The sequence below is a fragment of the Ascaphus truei genome, chromosome 15, assembly GCF_040206685.1.
Source record: "Ascaphus truei isolate aAscTru1 chromosome 15, aAscTru1.hap1, whole genome shotgun sequence".
In the NCBI taxonomy this organism is placed as follows: Eukaryota; Metazoa; Chordata; class Amphibia; order Anura; family Ascaphidae; genus Ascaphus; species Ascaphus truei.
This window is the reverse complement of record NC_134497.1, coordinates 29,947,372-29,964,112: the sequence shown is the minus strand read 5'-3', so window position 1 is coordinate 29,964,112 and position 16,741 is coordinate 29,947,372. Positions and strand designations below refer to the sequence as shown.

The following is a 16,741-nucleotide window of genomic DNA, read 5'->3' as shown; positions in this document are numbered from 1 at the left end:
TTGCCTTCATACACAGCCCAGGTAACAGGGAGTATGATGTAAGCTTCAAAAGGGGCGATCTGTTAGAAGCTTTCTGGCATAGATTTGAGGACTTGAAATTCACACTTCTGTGTAAAGACTTTGTTGCTATTCCTGTGAGTCGTCCTGCAACTAAACTAGTGACTGTAATTTTTCGCAATGAGGCTGTTGCTAAACAGGACATTATATATTGGTTACAGAGACAATGTACAGTACTTTACTTTCTGATCTGGAAAAAATAGAGGAGGAGATCTGGGAAGGAGGGTGGGTGTGGACTGGGGGATGGAGGTGTAAAGTTAAACTGTGGGAAAGATAGGGCATTGCTCACCACCTCCCAAATTCCCTCTTTATTGGGGGGGACAGAGGGGTCTGTTTCTACAGTGGCCAGCCCAAACTTTGTTTCAAATGTGGGTCCAACAGGCATTTGAGTGCAAGTTGTGACAAGATCAGGTGCAGCCAGTGTGGGGTCCTGGGGCATAACAGGTCTGTCTGTCTTAATATTGTATTGTGTAATTTGTGTGGGGGACAGGGCCATTCTTTTAGGGAGTGTCCTGAGGCAGTGCATAATAATGCTCCCCAGGACAGTGGGGAAGCCCTAGCAGAGGAGAACCAGATAAATGAGTTTGGTGCCATGGAGATATCCTTTGAGCCGGAGGAGGAGCAGGGGCCAGCAGCGGCAGGAGGGGAGCAGGGACCAGCAGAGGTAGCAGGGGAGCATAGTTGAGCAGGAGCTAACAGGGGCAGGATGGGAGTATTTAACTTCAGCAAAGAAAAAGACCAAAGGCAGAGGCTGCACTGGGGAGTTACAGTCATCGGGGATACCCACCTCAAATGCCTTTGCTGCATTGACCTGGGGGAACGTTATGGATGCAATGGAGGAAGGTGGAACGCCGGAAGCCCTCAAAAGTGAGGAGGAGGAGGGAATAGCAGATACTGTAAAAAAAGAAAGATGGGGGGGGCGTGCCGATGACGTCATCCAGAGCAGACGGGTGAAGGGAGAGCTCCGGAGACCCGCTTACATAAACGCTGAATAAAGGCATTTTCGTCCGGCAAAAATTCCCCTAAAAAGTCCCCCCTTACCTCCTAAACCCAGCGGCATGTCAAATAAGGGGAAAACCCAGCCAACCCCAGGGGGTTGGCAGGTATTTTCCTCCCGCGAAGCAAGGCGCTGATGCAGGGGGGAAAAAACAAGATGGCGGTTCCCCGCCAGGCGCACGAGGCAAACAAGGCCTACCCGACTCTGGAAGCCCCGCTGATACCGCTCCCCCGGACGGGGGAATCACCAAGGCGTTTCTGGAAGAATTACGCACGAAGCTGCATAGATCCCTGCAAGCCGACCTCAAAGAAGCGGTTTCTTCAAACAAGATATCCAAGGCCTCCAAGAACGTACCACGACACTAGAGCCGGCTCGAGGAGGCCCAAAAACACCAAGCCGACGCTGATGAAGAGATCCTCTGCCTGGGCCGAGAAATCCACTCCCTGCGTGATGGTCTGGAGGACCAAGAAAACCGGGACCGCCGCCAGAACCTGAGGATCCGCGGCGTCCCGGAAGCAGTCCTACCCGGCCACTTAAGGGAGTATCTGAGGGACCTCTTTACCCTACTATGTGCTGACCTGGACCCCCAGGACATGGAAATAGACAGAGCTCACAGAGCGTTGGGGCCACGGTCAGAGGATGTGAACCGCAAACGCGATGTCATCGTGCGGCTTCACAGCTATTCAACCAAAGATAAATTGATTGGAGCATGCAGGGAGAGAGACTCAGTCCAGTTCCGCGGAGAATCGCTCCAGGTCTATAACGACCTGTCGAAGCTAACGATCAACCGCCGCAGGGAACTACGTCCCCTCACACTGCTGCTAAGGGAGAAGGGTATCAACTACAAGTGGGGTTTCCCTTTTAAATTGGTGATAAACAACAAGGGGAAATTCCTCACTATCAAATACCCCGAAGATATGGACCGAATGGCGAAAAGCCCTGGGCCTTACCGTGTTGCCCTCCCGAGCCTCTGAATCATCTGGGCCCCGCTCCCGGGATATGGAAGACCCGCCAGTGAGAGCATCGGAGCGACTGGCAGAACAAAGGCAAACGCAGGATAGATGAGGAGGCTGCCACGCTACTCACCTGCCCCGACACCCCCCGAGAGCCGGAAAAACTCCATCGCAAGGACAAGATGGCGTCGGAGGGCACCTCACTTACCTTGAGGAGGCCCGGGCGCTCACCGTCCAGCTCATCACTCACAGCGCCCTCGAGGATCGCCCGCTTCCGGCCACCAGCTCCCCATCGCAAGAACGTCCTAGAGGTGTGCAGGCAAGAGGAACCCGCGAGTTGCAGCCGAGATGCACCACACGGCAGACCCTCGTCGTCCCTCTCCCCTCGGCTGAGGGGGGCTCGGTGCACCATCCCCCAACCCACGAAGAAGGCGACTGCTGCGCTTCCTGGGACTCGCTCCGCAAGGCAGCAACACCCCAGGAGGCTAACGACCCAGTCCGCCGCACCCCGGCAATCCCTGCCGAGGACTCCGTTGGGACAGGGTCTGTAACGTAGAGACACGCGTAGACTCAGTTAGTTATTACCCCAGTTATCCCAAGTTATGCGAACCCCATTAACTAAGCGTTAAATAGAGTGTTGCCATAGTGCGCTAGAAGGTTTAAAACGAAGGTTCCACTTCGCTTAGGTCCCCCATACCCCCCCCCACCACCCGCACCCCTTCCCACTCCACTACCCAGTCCCCCCCCCCCGCCACCCGACCCCCTTCTCCCTTCCCTAGATTTAACCCCCACCTACCCCACCCCTGCAGATGCTCAAAACCCCAGACTATAAAAATATATAAAAAAAAAAGAAGTGTAAATACACGAGATACTTGAATATGTGACCAAAATTAATGTGAAAATTACGCCATCAACCAAGTGTTGGAACAACAATGCCTATAAATGTACCCCCTTTTATTGAAGCAGCTTCCCTCCCCCCTCCCCCCCCTTCCCCCCCTCCCCTCCCTCCTTCCCCCCCCTCCCTCCTTCCCCCCCTCCCTCCTTCCCCCCCAACCCCTCCCTCCCCTATCCCTTCACACCCCCCCTCCCTCCCCCCCCCACTCCCCCCCACTCCCCCCCTCCCCCTCCCCCTATATAGTGACTCGCAAACTTTTACGTCAATGATGATGTCACATTAGGGAGAGATGTAGAGGTTTAAACTGAATGTGTAACATGTGCAACCTATCTGATATATGTACTCTGATGCGTGATATGCCTTCACACACATAAGGCAGAATGCCTTCCCTCCTTGTTATACCTGTATTTATGTTTAAATGCCTAATAAAAATATTTTGAAAAAAAAAAGAAAGATGTGTCCGCCCACTGACCCCATACAGCCTATAAGGTTTTGCACTGTGAACGTTAACCCTGTTAGAACCGCAACTTCCTGTGGTATTACTTTTAGGAAATTGAAAAAATGGGATGATATTTTTTTTCTACAGGAAATTAGATTGAATTCAGCATCTGGCATCTTTAATTCTAAGCGAGATTGGAGAGATGAGGCCTCCTTTTGGTCTATTGGACCTGATTCTTATGATGGTGTTGGGTTTTTATTTAAGATTGCGCATTTTCAGTGCATAGTTGAAATTTCAATAGGTCGGTGTCTATTAATTGATATTGTTATTGACAAAGCACAATATAGGTTAATTAATGTTTATGGACCTCAAAAAAGGCGTATGAGGAAACTCTTATTTGAACAAATAAAGCCATATTTATTGAAGTGAAACTTCTTTAGTGGCACCTCATTCGAACTGGGGCAAAAATGGATTGTGGAGACAGAAATGAAACGGATGTGACGTCAGTGCTGGCAGTTGAGGCCGGGCTGTGTTCTGGCTCAGCCCGACCCCAACACTGACATCACACCCGCTCAAAAAATATAAATGCGGCGGCGGCGGCAATAGCCGCCGGCGCCGCTCGTAACGTCCGGCCGCAATTTCCCCCAGTTGGAGATGGGCACGGGCGGCATCCGGGGCAGTGGGGACCGGGCCCGGCTCTCCTGCTACAACGCGCTGACTGGCTCCTGGGACCAGGCCCGCTCTCTGTCCCAGCCGCACGCCAAGCTCAAATTACAGCAGTAGCTCTGTACTCCATCGGGTGGGGGCAGCATCTACTGCTTGAACCGAGCGGCACCCTGCAAGTCCCCCTGCCCCCGGAGCAAGCCGGGGGGAAGATGGGCACCCTTCCCCATTTGTGCTCTCCTTGCCCGAGGGGAAGATAATCCATTAAAGCAGATGTATATACAGTACATGTGTAATGTATGTTTTCTAGGGTCACAGGATGTAGGTAGGATATGTATAGTGGCGTGATCAGTAGAATCTGGTGGGTCCCTCTGAGTAAACACAGGAGGTGGCTGGAACTGGGGTATCATTAGCAGGTGTACATGGAAAGATAAAAACAGACCTCCATGGTGCAGATCAATGGTATACAAAAAACTTTATGAAAGGATATAAAATGTGCACTCACAATATTTAAAAACAAAATAAGCGTTTTTCACTATATAAGTGATGGGAGGGTAGGGATGGTTGCCTCAGCTCACCGCACCGCCGATATCCTGGATAGTTCTCCTCCGCAGGCTCCCTGCTACACCCAGGCAGTGTGGGGATCTCCAGCTGCGGTCTCTCCGGTGCGTCGCGTCACTTCCGGTCTGCACGATCAGCTCCGTCGCGTCACTTCCGGTTCGGCGGTTGATTGGCAGTTCGCGGGCACCAATCCTCTCACCTCCTGGGCGGGTCCACTCTACGCGTTTCGCCAATGGAATGGCTGGCTTCGTCAGGAGTATGGACCCCCCCCTTCCAGTGTTGCTTTATATACCCTATACAATTGCTAGTTTAATTAACCTCTGCAGTACTGGTATAAAGTCTATAGACATGGTTAGATGTATTCACAAATTCATGCTAAAAAACGGGGTCAGAGTGGGGAGATTTGAAATACCTCTCCAGTCAATTGATAATCCTTTTGATTAATTAATAAGTAAATTTAGGCTGTAGGTAGTGGGGGGAGAAAAAAGGATAAACAAAAAGTGGCAAAAATGTATGGGCTAAAAAATAAGCCTAATAAAAGATCTATAAATAATCTATAAAAATACTATAAAAATACAATTCATTATAATAAAGTAGGTAAATTGAGTAATGAGGATGTGAATACATCCCTAAAACCATGCTCCAGCATGGTTCTTAGTTAAAGGGACAGTGCAGTAGCAGCATGTACATCACTAAAATTCAGGTTAGGTACTATTAGTTTTTATATAATATTTCCAAAAAGACTTTAATCTATTCTGAACTAGACCTTATGGACAGACTCCTCTTACATGACACTCAAAAAGGAATATATAATATACTAACAAAGTCTAAACCTATAAACGACGCATATGGAAACGGAGGTTCCTGATTAACCTATGGAGGGCGGAGATGAATAGAGAGGAAAGGAATCCATATTAGAATACATGTGACAATCACAAATGCTATAATAACATATACGATTATGGCAGTGTAAACAATGACAATATAAGGAGAGAGACAGTCCTTAAAAGCATATAAAAAATATATATATAAAAAACATATAAAACCACTAAAATTAATGCAAGGATTTTATTTTAGAGAGGCTTTTTATTTCAGGAAGGGGGCCACATCTATCTCCATGTTTAATCCTCTGGGATGGAGTGATCTCAATTTGTGTATCCAAAAGGACTCTCTTTTGATAAGCTCTGTATTCCTATCTCCTCCACGCCAATGTTGTTTAACGAATTCTATTGGCATGTACGTTAGTCCCTTGGGATCCCCCTGATGTTTTTCTGAGAAATGATTAGGAACACTATGAGTGACTAACTGCCTGTTAATGCTGCTAAGGTGTTCTAGTACCCTTGTTCTGACTGGTCTTTCTGTTTTCCCCACGTACTGCAACCCGCATGGGCACTCCAGGACATAGATTACGTGGTCTGTCCTGCATGTCCCACCAGATTCTACTGATCACGCCACTATACATATCCTACCTACATCCTGTGAGTAGGCAGCACTTAGAGGCCAAGCATCACAATCATCTCACACCTGTACATTCCAGTCTGCACTTAGTGTGTTTTCTTGTTGTGTTTTCTCCCACATGCTCCCCCTGGGTTGAGAAAATATCGTTTGATCTTCTGGGACCAGTCAAGACAGTCCCTTCCAGAGGGTCTGAGCAGGGGGTTGCAACTTATATTATACTTTCACCTTTGCACTATTTGAGTCACGATTTTCTTCGATATCACTATTTATGAGTTATATATATTCACTGTAATTTAAGTGATCACTAGCACTTAATTAGCGCCAGTTTTTTGCACCAATCACGTTATCACATTTTCTAGGGTCACAGGCCATTGACATGTCACACACACACACACACACACACACACTGACACAAACACACACATAAATACATACACATACCTCCGCAGGTGGGCTTGCTGCCACAGGATACACGGGCTGGAGACTCCTCTGCCGCGGGGCTGGACACTCCTCTGCCGCGGGGCTGGACACTCCTCTGCCGCGGGGCTGGAGACTCCTCTGCCGCCGGGCTGGAGACTCCTCTGCCGCCGGGCTGGAGACTCCTCTGCCGCCGGGCTGGAGACTCCTCTGCCGCCGGGCTGGAGACTCCTCTGCCGCCGGGCTGGAGACTCCTCTGCCGCCGGGCTGGACACTCCTCTGCCGCCGGGCTGGAGACTCCTCTGCCGCCGGGCTGGAGACTCCTCTGCCGCGGGGCTGGACACTCCTCTGCCGCCGGGCTGGACACTCCTCTGCCGCCGGGCTGGACACTCCTCTGCCGCCGGGCTGGAGACTCCTCTGCCGCCGGGCTGGAGACTCCTCTGCCGCCGGGCTGGAGACTCCTCTGCCGCCGGGCTGGAGACTCCTCTGCCGCCGGGCTGGACACTCCTCTGCCGCCGGGCTGGACACTCCTCTGGCGCCGGGCTGGAGACTCCTCTGCGCCGGGCGGGAGACTCCTCTGCCGCCGGGCGGGAGACTCCTCTGCCGCGGGGCTGGACACTCCTCTGCCGCCGGGCTGGAGACTCCTCTGCTGCGGGGCTGGACACTCCTCTGCCGCGGGGCTGGACACTCCTCTGCCGCCGGGCTGGAGACTCCTCTGCCGCCGGGCTGGAGACTCCTCTGCCGCCGGGCTGGAGACTCCTCTGCCGCCGGGCTGGAGACTCCTCTGCCGCCGGGCTGGAGACTCCTCTGCCGCCGGGCTGGAGACTCCTCTGCCGCCGGGCTGGAGACTCCTCTGCCGCCGGGCGGGAGACTCCTCTGGCGCCGGGCGGGAGACTCCTCTGGCGCCGGGCGGGAGACTCCTCTGGCGCCGGGCGGGAGACTCCTCTGGCGTGGGGCGGGAGACTCCTCTGGCGTGGGGCGGGAGACTCCTCTGGCGCCGGGCGGGAGACTCCTCTGGCGCGGGAGATTCCTCTGGCGCGGGGCGGGAGACTCCTCTGGCGCCGGGCGGGAGACTCCTCTGGCGCGGGGCTGGACACTCCTCTGCTGCCGGGCGGCAGACTCAGACAGAGCTCACCCCGCTGGGCTCACTCGCGTACAAGCAGCAAGGGGAGCTGTTCAGTTGCCGCCAACCTCTGCACAGCCCGCGCCGCGCATGCGCAGTAGTCATGGCGACCCTGTCGGACGCCATGCATGCGCAGAAGCGTCTGGCAGCGGCGCCGTTACCCCCACGCGCCCATTAAATTTTGAATAAAAGGACACGGAGCGCAGACCAGCCACCCACACCCCCTGTGTCACACTGTAACTCACACGCACAGTCACAGTCACGCACAGTCAGTCACATGTACACTCACATGCACACTCACAGTCACATGCACACTCACACGCACAGTCAGTCACACGCACACGCACAGTCACATGCACATTCAGTCACAGTCACACGCACACTCACATGCACACTCAGTCAGTCGCACGCACAGTCAGTCGCACGCACAGTCACACGCACACTCTCAGTCACACGTACACTCACAGTCACATGCACACTCACATGCACTCAGTCAATCGCACGCACAGTCAGTCGCACGCACAGTCACACGCGCACACTCAGTCACACGCACACACAGTCACACGCACACTCAGTCACACTCACATGCACACTCAGTCAGTCGCACGCACAGTCAGTCGCACGCTCAGTCACACGCACACTCTCAGTCACACGCACACTCTCAGTCACACGCACACTCTGTCGCACGCACACTCTGTCGCACGCACACTCTGTCGCACGCACACTCTCAGTCGCACGCACACTCTCAGTCGCACGCACACTCTCAGTCGCACGCACACTCTCAGTCGCACGCACACTCTCAGTCGCACGCACACTCTCAGTCGCACGCACACTCTCAGTCGCACGCACACTCAGTCGCACGCACACTCAGTCGCACGCACACTCAGTCGCACGCACACTCTCAGTCGCACGCACACTCTCAGTCGCACGCACACTCTCAGTCGCACGCACACTCACAGTCGCACGCACACACAAGGAATTCACACTTAGTGCAAATAGCTAATACAGGGGATGTGTACCGAGCACGCGCGTTATAAGTCAAATTTATTTGCGTTTTGTCAATGAAATTGTAATTTGATTTTTAATTAAAACATCACAAACACAAATACAATTTCTGTGACAAAAGAAGTTTCACTTACTATGCGCGTGCACAGCACACACAGCTTTTTTTTTTGCAAGTAAAACGGTGCTATTAGCTGGAGATTTCAATTGTGTAACATATAATCAGGATCGGTCAGGGAGAAAAGGAAAAATAACATATGATGAAGTTTTTTTTAAACCAAATGTGTAGAGATGCAAACCTTAAGGATGGATATACGGTTATGTTTCCAGACAAACCTGGTTATACCTATAGTAGGGGGGAATACAGAAGTCGTTTGGATAGAATTTATGTAACCAGCGCTGTTGAAATTGGTATAATTGGTTTAAAGCCAGCAGCATTTACTGACCTACGCTTGTTAGAGGACACTATTAATCTTATAGAAGCCATTCGTATTGGTAGAGGAGTTTGGAAATGAAACTCTAAACCAGGGCTGCACAACATACGGCCCGCGGTCCGCATGCGGCCCGCCTGGCCTCTCTGTGTGGCCCGCGGTGACTCCGGCCGGGCGCCAGTTAATTAAAAAAATGTAAATTTTTTTTTTTTTTTTTTTTAAAGTTTAAAAAAATGGCGGCTATTCATCCCCCTCCCCTCCTCCACCGCCGCCCCCCCCGCCCCCGGGTTTTGCAGTGCGCTCGCGGGGGCAGAAGCAGCATGAGGAGGATGCAGGATGCCGGGGAGGTCAGAGCATGCCGGGGGCGGGACTTAGTACCGGGGAGAGAGGATGTGCTGATCTAAAAGAGGTAGAGGTGTGTGTGTGTGTGTGTGTGTGTGTGGGTGTGTGGGTGTGTGTGTGAAAAACGGGCTGGTGCAGATGTGGGGGTGTGTGAAAAACGGGCTGGTGCAGAGGTGGGGGTGTGTGAAAAACGGGCTGGTGCAGAGGTGGGGGTGTGTGAAAAACGGGCTGGTGCAGAGGTGGGGGGTGGGCTGCTGACATGTGAGGGGGGGTGCTGACATGTGAGGTGCAGGGGGGGAAGTGATGTGAGGTGCAGGGGGGGTATGATGTCAGTTGCAAGGGGGGAAGAGAGTGTCATATTGAGAGGAGGGGGAGAGAGTGTCATTTAGGGGAGGGGGAGAGTGTCATATTGAAGAGAGGGAGAGAGAGAGTCATATTGAGGGGAGGGGGAGAGAGTGTTATATTGAGGGGAGGGGGAGAGAGTGTTATATTGAGGGGAGGGGGAGAGTGTGTTATATTGAGGGGAGGGGGAGAGAGTGTCATTGAGGGGAGGGGGAGAGTGTCATTTAGAGGAGGGGGAGTGTCATATTGAGGGGAGGGAGAGAGTGTCATATTGAGGGGAGGGAGAGAGAGAGAGTGTCATATTGAGGGGAGGGGGAGAGTGTGTCATATTGAGGGGAGGGGGAGAGTGTCATATTGAGGGGAGGGGGAGAGTGTGTCATATTGAGGGGAGGGGGAGAGTGTGTCATATTGAGGGGAGGGGGAGAGTGTCATATTGAGGGGAGGGGGAGAGGGTCATATTGAGAGGAGAGGGTGTGATTTAGGGGAGGGGGAGAGTGTGTCATATTGAGGGGAGGGGGAAAGAGTGTCATGTTGAGAGGAGGGGGAGAGAGTGTCATTTAGGGGAGGGGGAGAGTGTCATATTGAAGAGAGGGAGAGTGTGTCATATTGAGGGGAGGGGGAAAGAGTGTCATGTTGAGAGGAGGGGGAGAGAGTGTCATTTAGGGGAGGGGGAGAGTGTCATATTGAAGAGAGGGAGAGTGTGTCATATTGAGGGGAGGGGGAGAGAGTGTCATATTGAGGGGAGGGCGAGAGAGTGTCATATTGAGTGGAGGGGGAGAGAGTGTCATATCGAGGGGAGGGGGAGTGTGTGTCATATTGAGGGGAGGGGGAGAGTGTGTCATATTGAGGGGAGGGGGAGAGTGTCATTGAGAGGAGGAGGAGAGGGTGTGATTTAGGGGAGGGGGAGAGAGTGTTATATTGAGGGAAGAGAGACATTGGGGGGATGCTGACATGGGATGCTGACTTGGGGGGGGCTGCTGACATGGAATGGGCTGGGGGGATGTGAAGGGGGTATTGTGTGTTTGATGTGGAGGGTGGTATTGTGTGGGTGAGGGGGAGAGATGGGTGTATGAGAGATAGATGGGGAGTATCATAAAGGTTGATAGTGAGGGGTTCTGGGGGAGATGAGGATGATGATGATGGAGAGGTGCTGGAGGAGAGATGATGATGATGATGATTTAACCCGAATTTTTTTTTCCTTGGAGCAGTTCGGCCCTTCTCACTTTACGAGTTGGGCAGGCCTGCTCTAAACTGTTGAATCAGGAATCCTTAAGGCAGCGATTTAAAACCTTTCTGATAAATAGGATTTGTACGCAGTTTTTGTTTTCAAACTATGCAGAATGGTGAGAAAATGTTAAATCGGATAAACATGTTCTTCAAAAAAGAAGCTAAGGTTGGTATATCAAATGCACAGCAGAAGTATATTCAGTTGAGAATTAAACTTACAAAACTGAATTCAGAACTTCAACTGGGGAGAGAAGGTTTGGGAATGGAGATAGCAGAAATAAGGAAGAAAATGCTAGAGGACCAGTATAACAGGTAGAAAACTCTACAGGAGGAGAGCAATTTTAGGAACCAGATTTCCTCTTATTCAGACACCTTTGAGCCCCGTAAGGGGAGGAGAGAGAGGAAAATAATTCTATGTCTGTTAAATGAGGAGGGTGTAGTGATGCAGACAAATAGGGAGATATTAGATCTAGTCTCAAGATTCTACGGCGACTTGTATACATCAGAAGCCCCTGAACTGAGTGAGATAGGGCAGTTTCTAAATCAGTTAAGACTACCAACCCATGATAAGGAGGAGACAGAGGCCCTTATAAGACCCATCAGTAACTCTGAGGTAGATGATGCCATAGCATCTTTACAATTAAAGAAAACTCCTCGATCAGATGGTCTAACTGCTGAGTTTTATAAATGTTTCAAGGATGTTTTAGCGCCGCTCCTAGCTCAGCTTTACAATTCCATTTTAGTTTCCCAAGAACTAGGGAACTCCCAGCAGGAATCCTTATTAGTATTATTATATAAAAAGGGTAGTAAGCATGATTTAAAAAATTGGAGACCCATAGCATTATTAAATGTTGACGACAAGATTTAAGCTAAGATTCTGTTTATTAGGTTAAGTAGCGTGTCAGGTACGCTGATTAGTGAACGACAGGGTTGCGCAGTGATAGGGAGAAAGATAGTGAATAACCTGCTATTGGTAAGAGAAATCTTTGAGTACAGCAGGACAGGCTCAATGAAGGGATATGTACTAAGTATAGATCAAAGCAAAGCCTTTGATAGAGTTAATCATACTTTTCTATTTTCTGTCCTAAGAAGGTATGGGATCCCCAATAAATGTGTAATGTGGCTTAAGACTCTGTATAATGGAGCATCAGGAATCCCAATAGTGAATGTGTGTCAAGGAGAGCGGTTTAATATAAAATTTGGCGTTGGGCAAGGATGTCCTTTAAGTCCCCTGTTATATGTTTTTGCAATAGATCCTTTTTGTAAGACTTTTGGAGGGCAATATAAACATAAAAGGGTTTTTGTTACCAGTCCCTTCTCAGGAAAAAATTAAATGTCTTGCTTATGCAGATGATGTTACAATATTGGTAACCAGTTCTGAGGAAGTGGAAGAAGTGAGAACTTTAATTGACAACTATGGAATGGTGTCAAATTCAAGGATAAATCATGAGAAATCTGTCTCCTGTTGGGTAGTCCAGAGGGGTCAGAATAATGACATTTTTTAAAATGGAGAGACACATTATGTGTTTCCAATCCAATGCTGATGTTCCGTATATGTTCTACTATTCTCACCCTTAAAGGGCGAATAGTCCTCCCCGCATATTGATAATTGCAGGGGCATGTCAGAACATATACCACATAAGTACTTTTGCAGTTTATAAAACCTTTCATTTTCAAAATTTCCTTAGTATTGTTAGAAATGAAAGTGTCAGTTTTATCAACCCCAAATTTGCATGCCCTACATTTGTCACACTTGAAAAAGCCTTTAGGTTTTCCAGGTATCCATATTTTATTACCAGTTATTAGTTCTTTCTTTAAGGCACTTGGTGCTAGACTATCTTTTAGGTTTCTCGCCTTCGTGAAAACTACCTGAGGATATTCTGGAAGATAATCTTTCAGGATCACATCCTGTTTCAGAACATGCCAGTGTTTACGAATAATGTTCTGTATTTCGCTTGATTCCCTATTAAACTGGGTAATGAAAGGTATAAAATTATTGTCAACTTTTTTTTCCTTAGGAATGCCTAATAAACTTGTTCGTTCTTGTTTTAGGGCTTTATTTTTGGCTTCCTCTATCATAATTGGATCATAATTTTTTTCTACAAATGTTTGTTCCAAGATTTTCGCCTGGTCATGAAAGGTGTCTATCTTTGAACAGTTTCTTCTAATTCTTTTAAACTGTCCAAACGGGTCCCCTTTAAGCCAATTCTTGTGGTGGCAACTGGAGTTGAGAATAAAACTATTGCAATCTATATTTTTAAAATGGGTCTTTGTTTGAATTGCATGATCTTCTATATATATATCAATAAATCCAAATATGGAATGGACACTGTACTGTGTGTCTCTGTAAATGATACAGTAGATTATATTCATTATCATTAATATATATCAAAAATTCTGTCAACACAGAATCTGCACCATTCCAAATAAAAATAATATCATCTATGTAGCGCCGCCATAGGACGAAGTTTGCGCCATATGGATTATGATTGTAAATAACCTCCTCCTCCCAGTTTCCCAGGAAGAGGTTAGCAAAACTAAGCGCAAACCTCGTACCCATGGCGGTGCCACATAACTGCAAATAATAATTGTCATCAAACATAAAATAGTTATGAGTCAATATATATTTTATACTCTCTATAATAAAATCTATCTGAACCTGATCCAATTTATTATTATTCATCAAAATAGTTTTGATGGCATCCCAACCCTGCAAAAAGATCCATTACGACCCCCGGGAAGACCGATTATATCGGGAATTGGGTCTGCCACATCAAATTTATCCATGTACATAGATAGATTCCTCCAAAGCTATGTAGTGGAATTAAGATCTCATCTTAAAGCTGCAGTTCAGTCAATATCCTGCATGTGTGTTTTTTTAAATAAATCAGTTCTGTAGTAAGAAAAAATACTTTTAGCATTTTCTGTTTTAAAAAAAACAACTTTGAAAGACCAATTTTCTTGTACAGGCGGTCCTCGTTTTACGACGTTTCGTTTTACGACGAACGGCTTATCCGACGCTTGTCAATGCATCCCTATGGCCCGTTTTACGACGCCCGAACTGCTTATCCGACGCTCTTACGACGTTTTAAAAAATTGCTACAAATGAACAACCAGACGGCTGCAGGCTAGGGAAATCATTCTGAACAGTCTGTGTGGAGGTTTGGTGGTGTATTTTAGGCCCTAAACCATGGCTGATCAAAGCAAAAAGCAAAGTATAGTTACTCCAAAAAGGAATAGAAAATCTATAACTTTGGAGACCAAGCAAAACATAATAAAGCGCTCTGAGTAAGGAGAGACGAACACAGAAATTGGACGTGCCTTGGATATACCTCGCACAACTATTGTGACAATAATCAAAGACAAGGCAAGAATCTTGGAACAGATCAAGGGCTCAGCACCTATGCAAGGTACAACAATAAGGCAACGTGTTGGGCATATTGCTGAGGTAGAAAAACTCCTCATCATATGGCTGGAAGATCAATTCCCACATCATGTGCCCATTAGTTTAGCCTTAATTCAGGCCAAGGCTTTGAGTCTGTATGAGGACATTAAGCAACAGCATGGAGAAGGGACCACTGAAGAAACGTTCACTGCAAGTAAGGGCTGGTTTATGCGGTTTAAAGAGAGGGCAAACTTGCATAACATTAAAGTGACCGGGGATGAGGAGGCAGCTAAAACCTTCCCTGTTACATTGGCCAAAATTATAGAGGACGGTGGCTATTGCGCACGTCAAGTGTTCAATGTTGATGAGACTGGGCTCTACTGGAAGAAAATGCCCAGAAGAAGCTACATTGCAAAAGAGGAAAAATCTTTGCCCGGGTTTAAAGTTGCAAAGGACAGGCTGACTCTTCTGCTTGGATCAAATGCTGCAGGTGATTTCAAGCTAAAACCTTTGCTTGTTTATCATGCAGAAAACCCTAGGGCATTCAAGGGTTATGCAGAGAGCACACTTCCAGTGATTTGGAAGTCCAACCGTAAGGCATGGGTAACAGGGAGCCTATTTGAGGACTGGTTCCAGCATCAATTTATTCCAGCTGTGCAATTATATTGCATGAACCAGAACCTCGATTTCAAAGCATTGCTGCTCCTGGACAATGCTCCTGGCCATCCCGTGTACCTGGACGACCATCATCCAAACGTCATGGTGGTGTTCATGCCCCCCAACACCACCTCATTGATACAGCCGATGGACCAGGGGGTTATCGCTTCCTTCAAGGCCTACTATCTTAGGCGAACATTTGCCCAGGCCATCAGAGCAACCGATGTGGAAGGTGGTCCAACCTTAAAAGAATTTTGGAAGGGTTACAATATTCTCCATGCAGTGAGAAACATCAGAGAGGCATGGAATGAGGTGAAACAATCCAATTTAAATGGAGTTTGGCGTAATTTGTGCCCTGATTTTTGTGTCTGATGTCCAAGGCCTTACAGAGACTGTTGCAGAAGTTACAGAAAATGTTGTGCAAATGGCCCGAGATCTCAACTTGGAGGTGGAAACCGAGGATATTGAGGAGTTGCTCGCCTCACATTCTAACGAGTTGAGCAATGAAGACCTCATGCAATTAGAAGAGCAAAAAATTGCTGAAGAGGAGGCCCACCAATCTGCTGATGTGGCACAGCCACAGCCACGTAAATCATTGTCAAGCAAAATGTTGGCTGCGGCATTCAAGCACATTGATAGCGCACTGGCCATATTTGAGGACAATGACCATAACATTGAATGGAGTTCAACAGTCAGTCGTGAGGTGTCTAACCAAATCAGCTGCTATAGAGAGATCTACACGCAGAAAAGGAAAGGATCTGTCCAGACTTCAATGAAGAGATTCTTCAAGAGGCCGAAACCTTCAACTCCACCTACATCACCTCCAAAAAGTCCGTTGTCTGTTGAAGATCCCCCCCCCCCAATCATTTTCCTCCAATAATTGATGTGGGTTTTTTTTTTTGCTCATGTACATTTCTATACAGAATACAGCATAGTTTTATTTTTATAGTTTTATTTTACAGTTCTGGAATCAATAAATATAATGTTTCCATCATAATCTATGTGTGTGCTGCATATCTTATTGCTTGAGTAACATTTTCTGTGTATTTTAGCATTAAAAATGCCTTCAGGAACGGAACGTTTGATTTAAACAGTGTTCCTATGGGAAAACGGGTTTCGCTTTACGACTCTTCGCTATCCGACGCCATTTTGAGTAACGCATTGCGTCGGATAACCGAGGACCGCCTGTATTCTATTTTAACAACCATTTGCTAAGGCACTGCCCCTTCATGTCCTGTCACAAGCCCTGGCACACCCCTTTATCAGCCCTGCCCTCCCTCTAGCATATGTCAGTGCAGGAGTGCTCATGAATATTCATGAGCTTCCACTGAGTAACAGAAGTAGAAGAAAAACATATGCCAGCTCTAATGATATCACCAAATTTCACCAATCAATACATGGAGAACGAATTGCCCTGCAGCTATGCAGTTCTTTAGGTAAGTAGAGATTGCCCACATGAAACTATTGAAGTAAAAAAATAAATTTAAAAAAAAAGAAAAGACTGAACTGCAGCTTTAAGGACACGACCCACATCATACATCTGTTGCAAGATATTGAGTGAAAGGAGGGATTTATACTTTGTACTGTGGATGTGTGTTCATTATATACAGTTATAAACCAGTCCCAGAGTTGTGATGCCATTAAAACTATTTTGATGAATAATAATAAATTGGATTGACGAAGCCATCATTCAGAATGGCGAAACGCGTAGAGCATGACCCTACGATCGAGAGAGTGCTGGGAACTCCGTGACGTCACCTTCAACCGGCCTCAATACCGGAAGTGATGTATC

General features: G+C 48.1%; 2 protein-coding genes across 4 annotated transcripts in view; one reads left to right on the top strand and one right to left on the bottom strand.

Annotated features, from left to right (window-relative positions):
• LOC142466753 (uncharacterized) overlaps nt 1-6,590 on the bottom strand; it is a 308,465-nt gene extending 301,875 nt beyond the window's left edge. The window contains exon 1 of the mRNA XM_075572125.1: nt 6,465-6,590. The gene's annotated coding sequence lies outside the window, so the exon portion shown is untranslated. The remainder of the gene's footprint in view (nt 1-6,464) is intronic.
• Nucleotides 1-16,741, top strand: part of LOC142466756 (uncharacterized) — a 60,889-nt gene that overhangs the window by 12,172 nt on the left and 31,976 nt on the right. Inside the window, exon 3 of one of the 3 annotated variants that reach the window (XM_075572129.1) lies at nt 9,221-9,405. The exons of the other annotated variants lie outside the window; for them this stretch is intronic. The gene's annotated coding sequence lies outside the window, so the exon portion shown is untranslated. The remainder of the gene's footprint in view (nt 1-9,220; nt 9,406-16,741) is intronic. 3 annotated transcript variants of the gene reach the window in all.